Source organism: Mytilus trossulus, unplaced genomic scaffold, assembly GCF_036588685.1.
Source record: "Mytilus trossulus isolate FHL-02 unplaced genomic scaffold, PNRI_Mtr1.1.1.hap1 h1tg000211l__unscaffolded, whole genome shotgun sequence".
NCBI lineage: Eukaryota > Metazoa > Mollusca > Bivalvia > Mytilida > Mytilidae > Mytilus > Mytilus trossulus.
In genome coordinates this window covers 1199397-1213322 of record NW_026963311.1, presented here as the reverse complement: position 1 = coordinate 1213322, position 13926 = coordinate 1199397, and the positions used below count along the sequence as shown (strand labels likewise).

Here is a 13926-nt window from a genome sequence, read left to right as displayed (position 1 = left end):
ATTTTTATTATCCCATGGGATTTTTAATATCCCATGGGACAAATTAAAATCCTATGGGATTCTAATTGTAAATATATAGATATAAACATACAGTAATGTGTATGTTACAATGTATTCTATTTGGTAGTAAATTATTATAAAATGAATCTTTTTAATTGAATATCTTTTTTTCTTGGGAAATGTTAATTTAGCATATTGTTCTATAACTGTTCAAAACTAAAGTTTTAAACAACAAAGCAGATAATGTAAGTATCAATATATGTTTATTCATGAATTATAGAATACTTTCTTAAAACACAATTATTTCCCATTTGAAATCAATAAAAACTCTATTGTTAGGCTTAAAATACTAGTAGCTATTTAAGTAAATCTAATTTTTTTTCACAATTTCCCTCAACACAAAACATTAATAGTTTCTTATCATCCAGCATTGTTTGATGGTATAGTCCACTTTTTGGTCATTCAGCACAGAACTTTGACATTATTTTGGTTTCAATATTTTTTTGTATTTAAAAGAACTTCAAATCATTGACTGAGTGATGTAAATAATAACTGATCCAACTTTTGTCTTTATATTTATTCTGGTCTTGTTTTTATGTTTTCTCCATTTATTCTAGGTGGTGAATTTCAATCCTTCTGAAAAAGAACCAATAAAATCTAAAGTAATGTATTATACTGTTAAAATCATATTATTGCTACATGTATGCAAACAATTTTGTATTATTATAATACAAAATTGTTTGCATACATGTAGCAATAATATGATTTTCAATAAAAATAGCTATGCGGTATGGATTTTACTGATTGTTAAAGGTTGTCCACGTGTCATCAGTTGCTAACGGCCTACATCCTTTGGTCTCTGATGGAGGGTTGTCAAATTAGCAATATATACCACATCTTCCTATTCTAATACCATATAACAATCAATTAATTTGTTCTTCTTGATAACATTTGGGTATTTTCCCAAGTTATATACATAATATATATACTGTAAATTCAGAATTAATGTGAGTTTTTTTTTATTGCGAAAAATGCAACGGAGTTGTAAACGCAATAATTTAAACTCGCATTATGAAATATTTTTATATATGGATTAAACAAGATTTTTCTCAAATCGTCAAATTTAAAATCGCATTTAAGTCTAAAATGACAGAATCGCAATAATAAATGCACGCAATATTTATGAATATACAGTATAAAGATCAATGTTAAAACTGACAACTATAATAACATTCCATTATTCATAATCTTCACCAGAATTTGCAATATATTATACAAAATGTAGACAACAGAAACAATATTTCTTTAAGCTTTTGAAGTTCTGACAGATTACAATTTGTGTTTTATTTCAATGAAAAAATACCTTGAACTCTTTGAACATATTGGAAATTATAATATTGATACAAAAAAATTATGTATGTTTCATCCTTATTTTTTGTGTTGTTGGCTTGCTGTCTCATTTTAATATACATTTATACATACATCAATAATCTTCTTCTTTATTAAAAGTAAAAATGGGATATTTTTGATTTTGATATCCCAAAACATTATAGTTCTATCAAATAACTTATTACCAAGTTCAAAAACACCAATGTGTTTGATATTAATTTTAAGACATGTATCAATGTTCCAGACCATATCAGTATTTGGATCTTACGTTTACGGTCCAGAACTTACAGTCCCACCATATTTGTACAGTCAGACCATTTAAGTATACTTGTACTGTCTGGTACCAGCTCGCCCAAACATGTGTTTTTATTTTAATTGCAATTAAACTTTTTGTATTAATCTATTAAAGTCAAAGATTTCAGTTATGTTGATCTGTACTGTACATTTGTTTCTAATAAACTTGACCAACTTCTTAAAATTGGGCAGACTGTATGCGTACAGTCCAAATAATCGTATGTTCTGGAACATAAACATGATTAACAAGCATTTGGCAGGATGTCATGCTAAAATCCCATTAATATTAGTACTCAATTTTGAGTATATACATGTAAATCCACAAGTTACTTACTGAAATTCATGGTGAACACTCACCAAAAACTTAAGAGGATACAATTTAGAGGAAAGACTGGACAGATGAATGCGCTAACACTATCAAAACAGAGCATAAAACTTACCGAAAAACAAGATGTTTTACATTTATCCAGGAGCAGGACAATTGAAAAGTTTTTTTTTTCTTTCTCTGCCATCCATCATATAACCTTTGAATTCATTCATGCAAAATATGAAAATCTGCAAAGGTAAGACCTTGAACCTCAGCTTATCCACATTTTGAATTTTGAACTGCATACTTGTCCTTTTCATCTTGCTGACAACCTTAACATAAAAAAAATGATAAAAACATAATTCTAGATTGACTTTGCGTTTTTATTTTTGTTGGTACAAATAATTTTCTCAACTTTAAAACGAAAATATCATCACCAAAAAGAAGGTCATACTAACCTCCAAAATATTTAAACAAACCAAAATTATTACTTGATTGAAAATCTTGTCGTAAATTAATGGCATAGATACTCTTATTTTTGAAAACTTGATGTCTATTGCATACTTATATTCCTTTGTACGAGAGTATGCATATTTAGATGGACTCCATGGACTTTAATGTTAAATAAGCATGATTAATTATACAGTTTTTTAGCTCTGTGTGTACATTTTGAGAAAATCTTGCAATACTGTATATTCTGATATTCAGAACTTATTGTGAGGTTTTTATTAATACAACTGAAAGCTGTATCTCATTTTCATTTCTGATACATATTTATGAGCTGAAGACCAGTGCTGAAATCTTCTCACTGCATTGAAGACCCATAGGTTACCTTCGGTCGTTGTCTGCTCTTTGATTGGGTTGCTGTCTCTTTGTCAAATTCCTAGTTTCCACTTCCCATTTTATAACATGTATGCTGATTTTTCTTAAATTACAATATTGAATCATGCAATTTTGTCCATTATTGAAAATACGGTAAGCAAAAATAAATGCACAAAAAATTTAACATTGTTATATTTATGTAAAAGGCTTTTTTTTAAATTCAAAACAGTTGCCTTCACTGTTAATTTCCATATTTGATTTCATATTTTTAAAGCCTTTATAGCTAGCTAGATGGTATGCCGGGGCGGATCCAACCATTTTAAAAAGCGGGGTTTCCCAACCCAAGACAAAGGGGATGGTCCTATATTCACTTGATTTGTTTTATTGTCTCATACAAGAATATAGATGGTTTGAGGGTGGGAAACAGGGATCCGGAAATTTTTTCACCTAACCACTGGGGATCTCAACCATTTAAAAGTTTCTCAAACATGTAGGGGTGGACCGTGGGGGTGACCCCAATGGACTCTCCCTATATTTCATTTGATTTGTTTTATTGTTCTATACAAGAATATATATATATGGTTTAGGGGTGGGGATCTTGACCGTTTACAAGTTTTCAAACTAGAGGGGGTGGGACTTCCCTTTTATTTTATGTCATTAATTTTATTGTCCCCGACAAGAATATATATGGTTTAGGGGTGGGGATCTGGATCGTTCACAAGATAAGAGCTCATTCTCAAATTGAACAGGGTGGGGTAACCCTCAAAGACCTCCTTTTAATTTCATTTCATTTGTTTTATCGTCCCATTAAAGAATTAATTTGATTTAGGGGTGGGGATCCGTACCGTTTACAAGATAATAGCATATTCTCAAATTGAAGGGGGTGGGGATTACCTCTCATGGACTCATCCTCCCCCCCCAATATCTTTTAATAGGTCACATATCACAGATAGCTTACATTATTTTCCCTTGATTTACACTTTAGATATATATACACTAAACACAGGTGTAATTTTTTTTTAAAAAGATAATACAACTGAAGACCACAGTAGTGTCTCCAGAATTTTTTTTGGGGGACCACCGACTGCCTAAGAGGGGCCTGCTCCTGCCATGCCACAGTGATTCCATATTTAATCAACCAATTTTTTTCCCAAACAGGGGGCCCTAACTCCTGATCCTCTCTTTTTTCCCCTCATTTCAATCACCCTGATATAAATTTAGTTTTATCACTTACAATAGGAATGGTTTGAATTCCCCAATAATTCTTATACATGTATACCATTAATATCAACATATTGCATTTTTGATAAATGAAAGGCAAAAGTTTTGGTAGAAATGGATAGTGGGAAGCTTTCAGATTCACACCATGTCGGTGGCTGTGTTCAAAGTGCTGGGTTTTTATGACCCTCGTTGTTTGCGGACTAACTATTTAGGCCAGTGGTGGATAATAGTGTGCGTGCATTAATCTTCTATACCTTCTTAATCAATATATTCCAATACTGACGGCAAGTGTTGTAATGTATCAATGTCTTATTTGAAATCACCGTGCTATTTACATGTGGGATCGAAAGTGCAGGGGAAGGAAACTTGTCAATTATGATTATTTCTAAGCCAAAATAAAATGAGCCGCCGTAAAATTAACCTTGGGCAGAGACATATAATATAAGACATATAATATATATGTCCCTGGCTGCCTTGGGTAATCCTCAAATTTGTGCAAGAGGCTTTACGGGCTGACTACTAATACATGTCTTAATCTTAAAATAACTCGGCAACGTCAAATAACAGTTGCATGTAAGGCTCGTCTCGGCGGGGGTGTCTTTTTTTCTGTCTTTTTTTTAGTTATATTTTTAATAACTTACACTTTTTTCCATTATTCTCTTTCTTTCACTATTCTTTATTCCTTTTATTCTTTGTCCTTTGTTCTCTATTCTGTTAATTCACATCCATACCCTCTTATGTGGACTTACGGTAGTTTATTTTTTAGTTTTGGCAGAGATATTAGATACAATATATATGTCTCTGGTTCTGGTATTATGCGATAAGTCAATTTCTTTTTCATGCAGTGTCATGAAATATAATGGTTTTATGCATATCAGCCAAGATTGTGCGTCACATTTTGATAAACAATTCAACACTATATACACGTTATGTGAATTTTATTAAAATCGATGAAGAACATGAATTTGGCAGCTAGTGCCCCTTAAACAGGTAAAGTTCAATTAATAAATTCTGATCTACTGGCATTCAACACCAAATTACTTACTTGCTGTATATTGATAAATTTGATTGTATATTGTCAATACCTCAACATCGAGAATACGTCATGTGAGGTGTTGGTCGCTATGTTTGATACGGGGTCACCGGTTGCGGCTTCGAGACAGAGAAAAAAATCTAGGTAAAAAGTGTAGGATTTTGTTTTTGAAAATTTGAGTTGTAAATTTTCCTAAAAAAGTACTTAATTCCGTTCATCTAGTTGTAAATTTTCCTAAAAAAAAACTTCATCTATTAGGGGTATAAACAAAAACTGAACAAGAAAAGTATAAGTAAACAGACAGAAAGTCTTTGGATTAATTATTTTACAATTGTTTAAATATATGAGAGAATGTTTTAGGCGAATTTTCTTTAATTACAGTTAAATGTATTTTAGGTTCAGGAAATGATTTATTCTTCGGGTACGTCTTAACAACCGCTCAGGACCTACTGAGTGCACTCAGGACATACAAAGTGCACTCAGGACCCATTACCGTCATCGTATCTGCACACATGATGGATGTTTATATTCGTTATACGCTTCTTATTTTAGAGTAAAATTTTGGTAGAATTTGAAATCGCAGGGGCGGATCCAGCCATTTTAAAAATGGGGGTCCTAACCCAGGACAAAATGGGGGGGGGGGGGGGGGTTGGGGTCAACTACATGTCCCCATTCAAATGCATTGATCGGCCAAAAAAAAGGGGGGTTCCAACCCCCGGAACCCCCCGCCCCCCCTCTGGATCCCCGCCTGAATTGAACTGAGATAGATATGTTAATTCTTATAAAATAATGAAGGCACGTGTCACGTCACTGATTACACAACTACTGAGCCATGATTTTTTTTAGGAATTGTATTGTTAGTTCAGTTTTACCTTTAACATGAATTTGCATATATATATAGAAAAAATAAAATATCTCATTCGATGTACTTTTTCAGTTTATTTTTCATGATGACGGGTAAATTAATTTGTTGTGTTTTGCAGTTCACGAATAAAGAAAATTATTTTGTAGTTTTTTTCTGTAACAAGTTCGATTTTTGTTTTTCAGTGTGATTCTTTTCTCTCTCTCTCTCTAAATCAAGTTTTTAAACAAACACAATGTTGACTGAATATCAAATTTTATTGAATTTGTATATCTTTAATCTCAACAAACCATTATACAAGAGAAGACAAGTATGTACAATATTCAGTTTAACCTTAACGGAAATCTGTGCACGAAGACTTAGTTGTGGTTTGAACGGATTTCGTGTCAATAGACTGTCTTCGAAAAAATCTTTCTCGCTGTAACAAAAATCATTTTTTTTAAATTAAGTTTAGAATCTTACTACAATCTAACTTACATATTGTTTAGAAATAATTATACTCAAAATATCATAATTTTCAAAAAAGGAGACGAAAACGGAGACAAGTTCATTTTCAGAATTTATGTTCACATTGAAATTCGTTTCAGGCTTGTGAAACTGGACAAAACGACTTTAATTAGAGAGAAAAACCTCAATAAATGCGGATTTCTTAAAACATTCGTATAACTCAAAAATAAAATTCCTGGACAAGTTCGATAAACATGAGAAATAACATCTAACTACAACGTATATTAGTTTGATTGTTTGAAAAGTACGTCTTTTACAGTTAAAAACGGATTCCATATACAAACTTTAATTAATATAAATTCTTTAAAAGTATGAACATTTATTTCCCTTTTCAAAATCTTACAAAGAATTAATTACTGGTCCAGGACAGGATAATTAAATTAAGAATAAAACTTAAAAATTAATGGAACGAAATTTTTTTTAAAATACGTAAATCTTAAATCATCGTGATATTCATTTTAAACGTCACAATATTACTTCCCGCATGGTCACACTGTACTAACAACACAATCTATAAACAACAATAAAGATAATCAAATCAATTTTGTTGATTGGATAGTTCATGGCTCAGTAGTTGTGTAATCAGTGACACGTGCCCTCATTATTTTATAAGAATTAACATATCTATCTAAGTTCGAATTCAAATTCTACCAAATTTAACTGTAAATTAAGAAGCGTATAACCAGAGACATATGTATTATATGTCTCTGGTATGACGAATATATGCATCCATCCTGTGTGCGATGACTTTAAAGGGTCCTGAGTGCACTTCGTATATATGTCATTAGTGCAATCAGGAGGTTCTTCAAGCGGTGTTTAGGCGTACCGTTATTCTTCTGGCGGCTTCAAAAAAAAAAATTCTTATCAATAACTTATACACAAGGAGACATTTTTGTTTTTTGACAGCCTGAACCCAAGTTAATGAGCAAACACATATTAAGAAAGAAAATCGTTTACAATTAAATTTTATAAAAGGAAAAAGGGGGGGGGGATAATAAACAAATTATATTTACGCTCACATACTTCTAAAAAGATTTGCATATGTAAGCTCTCTATAGATAATGTTAAATTATTTCAGGAGTTTTGAAAAAAGAATACATACAGTTTAATTTCGACTAAAATAGTGATTCTTTTTATAGATTTGGTACCTCAGTTTCGACTCAACATTTCTTTTTGAATTGTTAGATGGCAAACTCTTTAGGACAATATTGTATCTGTTCTTTATGTAATTATGGTGATATTGGCGATGAGATTCATTATATTATAACAAGGCCTTGTACAAATCCTTGATTATAGAATGTTTGGCAATATAAAAAGACGAAAGTAGACAAACCCTAATTAAGCAGGGTTTCACAAGTTGATATCCAAGCGGCCCACATTTTTGTACATCGAATAAGATCTATATTTTCAACGTTTTCAAAATGAAATAACTTGAATTGAAAATTTCCCAACTGTGAAATTTTTTAATTTCTAAACATCTTTAATTATTATTTCGGAAAGAAAAAAATATTTAGCATATTCATATATTTTCATAATTTTTTCCAAGGAAACCTTTTTTTGGCAAAGTTTACTTCTATATGTTTTTAACCCTCACCAGCGACATATTCTCTGCCATCACCAATTAGTCCTAATTATTAAAGATCAATTGACCAAATTCAAATGATGACTGTATATTATATCGTATTGAATATGACCATAGGTCATCCGTGACGTATCCCAAATAACGGCGCATGCCGATAGATAGATAGTTTATTAATTAGCGTCTCGCAATTTAAATCAAGGGGACTTAATTAAACCAGTAACTATACAAATCTGGAAAAAACGATGTACATGTACTTTTTAATATTTAAAAAAAAAAAATATTTGCAGGTTTTGGCATTTGTAAATAACATTAACGTTTTGGAATCCTAATGCAAAAGACAGTCGATTCAAACTGAAATAACTTCTTTAAAGATGGTTTGATTTTTTTCAGAAACACATGTATTATATGTACGTGTATAATATATGTCTCAATACATGTATTAAATGTCTCTGATTTTACCAAAACAAAAATTACAAAATTATAAAATAAGTTTATATCAATCGAATGTATACCCTGAACTCTCGCTATTATATATACATGTCCTAAGTTACTTAATGTCCTGTGTGCAACCAAGAGATCCTGAACGGTTTTTAGACGTACCATTATTTTATATGCATATATTTAAAGCTGTTCTTTTAATCATATGCATACTAGGTATCAGTGGCGGATCCAGGGGGAGGGTTTCGGGGGGTTGGAACCACTCCTTTTTTTGAACGATCAATGCATTTGAATGGGGACATATGGTTGGAACCACCCCTCCCCTTTTGTCCTGGGTTGGGACCCCCCTTTTTCACATGGCTGGATCCGCCACAGAGGTATATTTATATATATGTGTGTATCAGACCAAATGACTTCCCAATTAGCAGAGGCGGATTTCGTGACTGGACGTGACCCCTCTAAGGCAGTCAATGAGTCCCCACTCAACCATCAAACATTGCTTAGTTCTAGTTATCTTAGGTCCTAGTGTAAAATAAAGCCAAGGGGTCTTTTTAAACACATCTTAATTCATACATGTATACGTTTTCTCACGGATTTGTTCATGCAATATTGAAATCATGTTTACTCAATGCGTAATTACTGAAGTTTATATATATTTGCTACTTTTCTTCTTAATTTCATATAAATTATTTTTTAATTTTTTCTCGTCGAAAAATTAGTGGTGTTGAAATAGCGAATGGACACAGATACCTTATCACATTTAACAAAAGAAATGTTGTATAATGTCATCAATCTGTATTACACGTAGACAGGATGTTCTCTAGAAAACTATACGTTATACACACCCGAGAATACACGCACTGTCGTAATGGAAAAATACTGTATGTTAGTTACCTGTAATCAGCTTTGCAACACCATGTCATAACAGTTCAAAAAGATTTTCTTCAAATCAAAATGGAATATTATTTTTTTCTTTAAAATTTAAAACTTTAAAAAGTAGACTTTGACAAAATTATGAAATAGAAAGAATTGAACAATTTAAAATCGTATTTTAACAAAGATTTAGATAAAACTGCGTAGGTTCATATCGTTTGATTCAACGTTTGTTTGGTTATTTTTTAAGGATCGTTGTAAAATTATATATCAAAATACTGACACACACCAGTTTGCCATCTCAGTATGCAAGGCAAGGGTGCTTGGTGAGGTGCTGGAACTTGATGTACATATGTATCATTAAGTTACAGTTCTGTTAGGATTTGACTGCCTTTTTACAGAGACTTTCTATTCTTACTGTTATCAGTTAGTATAGACTGTTCCTGGCTTAGAATGATTCTCTGCTCAGCAAATGGTGCGTAATTAGCATTTTTAGAAGCATTATTATTTTAAAATCTGAAGAGGTTCCCCGGCCGTTACTTGCAAATTTAACTCTAAAATGAGAAGTGTATAACGATCTATAACGAATATGTACATCCATCATGTGTGCAGATACGGCGACTATATAGGGTCTGTCATGAGTGCACTTTGTATGCCCTGCATGTGTGCACTAAGGAGGTCCTCCTGAGCGGTGTTTGACGTACCGGGAAAATCTTATCTGATTCTAAATCAATTCATCGGTTACACTCCCCTGTCACCAGTGATCCTTTTTTGCTGACATTCTAAAAAAGTATTGTGTTGTCCCTGTGTAAGTGTTGACTCTTAATTAGCACATGTGATTTTTTAAGATCTTTTAACATTACCCGGACTTCTGCAAAAAGCAATTATTCAGTTCACTGATTAAGATGGAAGGTAAACGAACAGAAAGTCAAAGGACATTCCGACAAAAAGTCCCAGGACAAAAAGTCAAACACATGTCAGTGAGACTCAGACATAAAGTAACAAAGTTGATAGGACAAAAAGTCACAAACAATTTGTTGACAATTGTTTGAATGTAAACGAAAAAAGATTTTGAAATATCTTCTTTTTATTACATATATTCATTTTTAATTTAAGGAAATTGTCATGATTGTTCATCATGTTCATATTTAGTCCAAAAAATTATGACGTCTGGGACGGCTATTTTATTTTTTTTCTGGGACGCCTTCCTACAACTGTCGTAGGAAGGCGTCCCAGAAAAAAAATAAAATAGCCGTCCCAGACGTCATAATTATTTGGACTAGTTCATATTATAAAAAAGAAGATGTGGTATGATTGCCAATGAGAAAACTGTCCACAAGAGACCAAAATACACAGACATTAACAACTATAGGTCTTTACGGCCTTCAACAATGAGCCAATATAAAAAAGATGTGGTATGATTACCAATGAGACAACTGTCCACAAGAGACCAAAATGACACAGACATTAACAACCATAGGTCACCATACAGCCTTCAACACTGAGCAAAGCCGAGGTAAAGCCCATACCGCCTTCAACAATGAGCAAAGCCGAGGTAAAGCCCATACCGCATAGTCAGCTGTAAAACGCAATCATACCATATCTTTTTTTTATATTTACATGTCAAAAAATGCGTGCAAATGTAATCAAAAGCTGCACACATTGTACATAATGATTTTTGTGTGCAAATGTAATGGTAATGTGCGCAAACTTAAAGCACTGATTTATTTGTTTTTAATAAATTTTAATTACAAGGTTGCTACATCATGTTCATGTGTAAAACTTCAAGAAAAATGCAAAAAGAGTGTTTTCTTGTTCAAAGAAAAATAATCTTTAAACTAAATTGTGACTTTTTGTCCTGTGACAGTGTGTGACTTTCTGTCCTTCATTCAGATTGAATAGGGGAGTTTGGTTGACCCCGTCTCTCTCTATCTGAGACTACTATCTCATTGATGAGCTTTATGTTTCATGTACAAATGTATTGTGCTTGTCATGTGTGTATGTCGGATAAAAGCTCTTCAGAGCTTATGTTGTATTGTTATTTGTATAACCGACAATAAATAAATAGCCCTAACAAGTAAGAATTAGGTTACTTCTTTTTGTTTTGACATCTTGCAAGGGTTTTTATACCCCGTATTAAAATTATACCCCTACTTTAAAAAAAGGGGGGGGGGGTATACTGTTTTACCCCCGTCTGTCCATCCATCCTTGCGTCAGTAAATGAATATTTTTCGTCCCATTTTCCTCAGGAACTACAATAGAAGGATTTCTGAAATTTGGTTTCAGGGTTTAATAAATAAGTCAGCTATACCGTGTGATGCATTTTCAGATTCATCACTCCACAACTTCCTGTTTTCCGAACACTTGTATGAATTTACACATGATCATGATGATAGCCAAGTTGAAAGTTGAAAATTAACAACCTAATTTATGTACAAAAAAAAATAAAAAACATATGTTTCACATAAACAAACGACAATCAAGTGCTGAATTATAGGATCCTGACTTGGAACAGGCACATCCATAACAAAATGGCAGGGTATAAGGAACTTTGAAAATGTTTAGTTTTTGTGCTTTGGTCTTTTTTCCGGATACTGTAAGCAATAAGGCCCCTTGTGCATGTCTGAATGGCAGATTCATATATAAACCATGACCGCATTTTATTGTTCTTTGGTCAATGATAAGTTTTCTTGGTTTTGTCATTTTATCAGTTTTTCTAAGCATAGGTCTACTTGTTGTTGAATGGAATGAATACAAGGTATCATATAAAAAAATATGTCTGCCTGCCAAGATTAATTTTACTGTGACCTCTGATTCATAGAATAATGATAATATTCATGATATTGAACAGCAAGAATGATGAGTAAGTTGATGTTATATACAAATAAGGCAAAATTTTCAGTTACCTACTAATTATGATATAGTAGTTATTTTTGTCATTAAATGATGTTTACCCTTTTATGTGTAGGGCAAGAACATTAAAGATAAAGGGGAAACTATAAACAGAAGAAATTATCAACAAAATAAGATTTACAGAGGTCAACAAAGCCTAAATGGTAAGTCCACTGTTATAAAAGTTTTTGTCCGTGAATAATGATAAAATATTTATTAAAATAAGATGTGGTATGATGAATGAGAAAACTATCCATCAGAGTTCAATTTAGTGGATGTAACCATTGTAATTACTTATTAGAGGCCATTGATGACCTGTAACATGTGTAAATAATGAGAAAACCCATACCCTATACATGTTATAGTAATCTATAAAAGACAACACTAACCAAATTTGAAACAGAGCATCAATTCAAACGTCAAATATACCAGACTAATTTATAAAAACAAAAAATTATGAAAAATAAAAATGACTGATATGAACCAACATCAACCACTGAACTATGTACAAGCTCCTGATATTGGACAGGTATAATATGTCTGGGTTGATATAAAAATAAGAAACACTTAGCAGTCTGATTTCCAATGAGACATTTCTCCAATAGAGATCAAATGGCATTTAAAGAGGCTCTAGGGTATAACAATTTCAGAAAAATATTTAATATTTTTTTTTCATAACTCATTTTATTTATTACTTTATCATATGGTACACCAAATCATTCAAAACAATCAATTCGGTTTGGCCCCAGATGACTTTTAAAATGTATATATCATTGAAAAAGCTCTAAATTATCTCCCTTTGGTGCAAAAACGCCATTTTTTGGCATTTGAAATGGAATATCTTTTTTAACTCATCAGTGGCCTTTATTTTTATGCCCCACCTACGATAGTAGAGGGGCATTATGTTTTCTGGTCTGTGCGTCCGTTTGTCCGTCTGTTCGTTTGTCTGTCTGTTCGTCCATCTGTCCCACTTCAGGTTAAAGTTTTTGGTCAAGGTAGTTTTTGATGAAGTTGAAGTCCAATCAACTTGAAACTTAGTACACATGTTCCTTATGATATGATCTTTTTAATTTTTAAACCAAATTAAACTTTTGACCCCAATTTCACGGTCCACTGAATATAGAAAATGAAAGTGCATGTTTCAGGTTAAAGTTTTTGGTCAAGGTAGTTTTTGATGAAGTTGAAGTCCAATCAACTTGAAACTTAGTACACATGTTCCTTATGATATTATCTTTCTAATTTTAATGCCTTATTATATTTTTTATCCAATTTCATGGTCCATTGAACATGGAAAATGATAGTGCGAGTGGGGCATTCATGTACTTTGGACGAATTCTTGTTTATTATTATCATTTTTAATAAAGTAGTACTTTAACTAAACTTTTATAAAAGTCAAGCGATTTCTGTAATTTAGTACTTGAATATTCAAATGAAAGTTTATCATAATAATCATAAACATGATAAAATAGCCATTTTATTGATCTCTTCAATGATAATTTTTGAGTTTGTGTATTTGTAGGTCAGACATCTTGATTTTCATGGTCATCATTCACAGATCAATACTGAACAGAAAACTTAAAGCTGATATTTTTCTCCATAGTGCCGACTTTTTTATTAATTTGAAATGGAACGTGTTTTTTCCTACATTTATTTGATAGAGGAAATTTCAACATGATGACTATAAACAAAGGAGTCATATCAACACG

At 32.1% G+C, this 13926-nt stretch overlaps 2 long non-coding RNA genes across 3 annotated transcripts; one reads left to right on the top strand and one right to left on the bottom strand.

Moving 5' to 3' along the window:
• Positions 1–260: 260 nt before the first annotated feature.
• On the bottom strand, positions 261–4373 carry LOC134701078 (uncharacterized). Its single transcript, XR_010104034.1, has 3 exons — positions 4288–4373; positions 2124–2322; positions 261–636 (listed from the first exon to the last, which is right to left on the bottom strand). It is a non-coding gene; the product is annotated as an uncharacterized LOC134701078 (long non-coding RNA).
• A 178-nt stretch (positions 4374–4551) lies between these two features.
• On the top strand, positions 4552–13823 carry LOC134701077 (uncharacterized). Of its 2 annotated transcripts, none has more exons than XR_010104033.1 (3): positions 4552–5210; positions 12297–12384; positions 13740–13823. It is a non-coding gene; the product is annotated as an uncharacterized LOC134701077 (long non-coding RNA). The 2 variants fall into 2 exon arrangements; XR_010104032.1 differs by lacking the exon at positions 4552–5210 and adding an exon at positions 10026–10136.
• Positions 13824–13926: the final 103 nt, after the last annotated feature.